Below are 4,918 nucleotides of genomic sequence, written 5' to 3' on the forward strand. Positions count from 1 at the left end.
AAAAGCAACTGTGAAAGTCACAGCCCTCATGGAAAGATCTGCTAAAAAACTGAGATTTAATCACAAGATTACAGAATTCTCTTTTTTCCCACTCCTTGCTGCCAAATCAATGGGGATCTAATATAATAACAGTAGATTTGTAGCCAAAAGACCTGCAAACTTTAGACTCTATTTAAGAGGGAGTTCTTAGGGAAACCTAAAGACAACACCAGAGACAAAAAACAAGGACACGAAAATAATTGAAAAACTCTGACACCTACAGCTACAGAAAACACTGGACATAGCCCAAATCCTAGCCAGGTTAATATACAACCTCACACTAAAGGCCTACCGTGTCTCATTCTCTTTTCCAAATATATGTATATAGCTTTCAATAACAACAAAAAATTCAAGGCATGCTAAAAAGCAGGAAAAACACAGAAAATACAAAGCAAGCATTAAACCAGACTCAGATATGACAGAAATGTTGGACTTAGAGATGGAAGGTAAAATAACTATGATTCATATTTTAAGGATCCTAATGGAAAAAATGTAGACATTATGTAAAAACAGAGATAATGTAAGCAGAAATTTGACATTGATAAATAGACCTAAGAGCCAAATTAGGATTAAATATTAGGGTCCACCTGTTGCTAAAGCCCTAGATTGACCCTGGCTCATGTACAGATCTCCTTTAACTCCACTCAATCCTGTACTTTGGGGTGCACGTGTAGGGAGAATTGGGTCTATAGAATTGTATAGGATATAGTTAATTTGCAGTTGGACTAGAACAGCCCTGTGCTTATCTCCGGGGAACATGGAAATCTAGTGCTGATTCTTGGCCAAAATCAGGGCAGTGGAATAAATAATCATTTATAGAGTGTAATTTAAACTTTGAAACTCCTAAGGTGGCACTCAGGCCCAGCTTAATTATTGATAGTTTTCACCAGCATAACTAGCTAGACAGCCTTTCTTGTCTATATAAGCAAATTGTTAGGGAGCTCCCCCTAAACCAAGGTTTCTTCTACAAATCTTGTCACCTAATTTGAAGACAAAGTATTTCTTTGCGGGCATAAGGATGACCCTGAAGAGCTATGTCTGGGAGAATCTGAGGGCCCTGTTGCTTGCCGGCATTATCTTCCTGCTCTTGCATGCTATCCTTTGGCTTTATACTCTGTGAGATCATATAAATCCTTTCAATGATCTGATCAATGAACTTCATAAAAATAAATATTTTCCAGGCTAATTGGAAGTTCGTAGACTGTTCATATCCTCTCACAGGTGAAATCTTCATACTGACAAACCATCATAATTGTTTAGGGAGATAAAAAATTGCAAATTTCGGAGCTTCATTAGAACTAGAATCAGAAGCTCCAGGGTAGAGCCTGGGAACTTGTATTTGTGGAACTCTGCCTAGATTGTTCTGATGATTAGCCAGGTGTGTGAACCACTGACCAAACCCTGGAGCTCCTCAGTTACCCTCAAGCTCCCTTAAGGGTGTCGTGTAGCAGGAACACATTTTGTCTGCTGGGAAACCACATGGGTTAAAAAGTACGTTATAAATGAATTGAAACCAAAGAAAATGTTGGGTTAAGCACTTAGTACATACTGTTTTTTTAAACTTTTACATTAAATTGCTTGGCATGGCATAATGTGTATAAATGTTGCAATCAACCTCTAAATACCAATACTGTCAAAATTGTTACAAATATTGTCCTAACTAGTAGAAAGGAACTGCAACTATTATACAATGGCATAGGTCATGTCTTATAACCGGGAAAAGGATTGTGTCTGGGAGACAATAGTGTATACACATTTAGAGCCATGGCAGCCATCCTAGGCTTGTAACATAAATGGTGGCCCAAAAATAATTTTGAGATTTTTTTTTTTTCTCACCATAGCAAAGAGCCTGCTTTCAGGAACCAGGTTTCAGGAGCATTTATGCCACCACTGGTAATAGGTCAGACATTTCTAACATGGCTTTATTTTTCAGAGGTGTATTTCTACTTTGTTTCAGTTTAAATGGTAGTATGATGAGATACATTTATTTACAGTTGTCCCTTGGTATCCATGAAGGATTGATACCAGGATCCCACGTGAATACCAAAATTCAGGAATTCTCAAGCTCTTTATATAAAATGGCCTGGTATTTGCATATAACATACCACTATCCTCTGATATAATTTAACTTATCTCTAGATTACTTATAATACCTAATAAAATTTAAATCCTATGCAAATCATTGTTATACTGTATTGTTTTGGGAATAACGACAAGGAAAAAGTTTGTACATGTTCAGTACAGATGCAGTGTTTTTCTGAATATTTTTGGTCCATGGTTGGTTGAATCCACAGGCATGGAACCCCCAGATGTGGAGGGTTGACTGTATTTATTTTTATTTTCTGTTTTGCTTAAATGAGCAAGTAGAGGAGGGAGAACATAAGCATTAATATCTGAATATCATTTAAGTGCTGTGATTAAAAGCCTTGATTTTAGACCTGCCCACAGGCTGTGTAATTCAAGTCCTAGCAGTGTTATTTATTGCTGTCGGACCTAGGAACATGTTCTTTTTCCTCTCCTGTCTTTCTCACCTCAGATGCAAGATACAAATAACAAGATCTCATGTGAGTTTCAGGATTATATGACTTAAAAATATACAGTGTTTTGAAAGCAATGATAATTACTTAGTAATTACCCAGCAATAGGTATTTCACTAAGTGTTAGCCTTGTTATAATTATTGATGTAGCCTCTCCCATCCTTAACCACAAACTCCCTTACTCCTCCTCCCACTCCAAACTATTTTGGTCCAGAGGAACAAACTAATTAATCTAGCCAGTGTATACAATACAAGGTATACTTGAAACTAATTCTGAAGAAGCCATAAAGATGAAGGCCAAAAATGAACAAACCTGGGAAAAGGAAAATATTCAATCCTAAAAAACATATAATACTTTTAGTCTTTGTTACAAACTGGAAATGCAAGAAATCTCTCTTATGATTGAGTTAGATATGAGCATCTATAATTCAAAGACATATTTATTTTGATGGGTTTTGTTGGTCTTTATGTACAGGTAGAAACAAAAAAAAAAAAAAAACTATCTTTTATGAAGGACTGAAGTAATTCTGAGCCAGGACTGAGAATATAGTTAGTCTGTGGCATTTGGGAAATAATTTGGGTTGTAAAAACATGAATTATAAATGTTTACATTTCAGATTCTGGGTATAAATTTGAAGCTATAGAAATAACCAAAAGTGAAATAAAAGTGGTAGTAGTTCATAATTTGTTCTAATTACATATATCAAATCAATGGCCTCGTAGGAAGCAAGAGGGTTAACTCAGAAGATTTAAATTAACAATGGTTTATTAAAGAGGAGCTATTTACAAATCTGTGAGCAGAGTTCAAGGAATGAACAAGACATAGACACCCAGCTGCTGGAGCCAGGGAGGAAGGGGCAAAGAGACAGTGGAAGCTGAAGGACACAGAAAAAAGGCCGTGGAAGCCGACCCCCCAGCAGCTGCTGCCAGACTGCGGGAATGCAGGAAGTGAATGCTGTTGTTTGGGAGGAGATGGCAGAGTGGTGATGATATCCAAACTGCCTTCTTCTTTTTCTTTCTACTTTATGATCCCCTCCCTGCCAACACCTCCCATTAGTGACCCAACAAGAAGCCAGGGAGTTAGGGAGCAGCCCAAATAGGGCACCAAGTCAGGTAGATGAACAAGAAATAAACTTCTCATCCCGCTGAGATTCTACTAGCAGTATCATTGACCCATTTGTTGCTCAGATAGAGACTTTGGATTTAAGGGAAGCTACGTTATGCTAAGGTATAGCCGTTCCTGCCCTGTGTATTTATCTTGCTTTAAATCCTTAGCTAAACTGAAATTTAATCTAATGTTACATTGGAGATGTGTCTGTTGCACAGAAACAGGCCAATCCATATGGGTAAAAAAATGATATAAGTAGATCCATGGGAAATGGTTGATTAAGTACTTAATATATCCTTAAAATTTAAAGAAAAAATTTGAAACTAAATTTAAATTACTGTATTAAAGTACTATAATCTTGTTGATAATTTAGGGGAGTGTTTAGTGACAAAACAAACAAACAAACAAACAAACAAAAAACCTCTTTAAAAGCAAGCATTTGTTTAGAGGGCTTGAGTTTTGCTCAACAAGAGATTTTCTTGGTAACTCTTACTAATCTACATTATTTGTCTTCTGGCCTTTTCAGGCATATGACAATCTCAAAAGATTGTTTTTCTGAGGCTAAATGCAAGAAAACTCTACTACAGTGAAGAAAAAAAGCATAGATTTCAGAAATGGAAACTATAGGTTTGATACTAACTCCTACACACATGTAATCTTTGGAGAATTGTTTACAGTTTTATAATATCAGTATCATCTACAAAAATTTAAAGAACTCAACTTTACCTCTAGGGCTGTGGTTAGGATTAAATAAGATAAATTATATAAAAATGTCTACTGCAGTGCTTAGATCATAGCATGTCTTCAAAAAAGTTTTCTTTCTTCTGCCAATATTTTCTAATCACCTACTTTAGGTTCTTTGTCAGATAATATACTTTAAATTAGAACATGAAGTATTCTAAATTGTGCCTATGTCTGAGTAGATGCTAAATAACTATAATGCTGTATTGAACAGAATTGGATTTTTGCCCCAAAGCATAAGATTTTTGCTTATAGTAAAATGAATAAACATATATGCACATAAAATATGCTCTACATGTGAATAGGAAGAAACTAAGAGCTGTGGGTTATTATAGTACAGGGTGAGTATTGAGAGCTAACAAGATGGTGAAGCCCTCACAAAAGAGATGGGGCTAAAGCTGGGTCTAGAAATATTGGGAGCATCTGGACACACGTACCAGATAGGGACGGTTATTCCAGACCTGGGGAATTTCCTAAGCAAAGTAGCAGAGAA

Source organism: Papio anubis, chromosome 11 (genome assembly GCF_008728515.1).
Source record: "Papio anubis isolate 15944 chromosome 11, Panubis1.0, whole genome shotgun sequence".
Classification (NCBI taxonomy): Eukaryota; Metazoa; Chordata; class Mammalia; order Primates; family Cercopithecidae; genus Papio; species Papio anubis.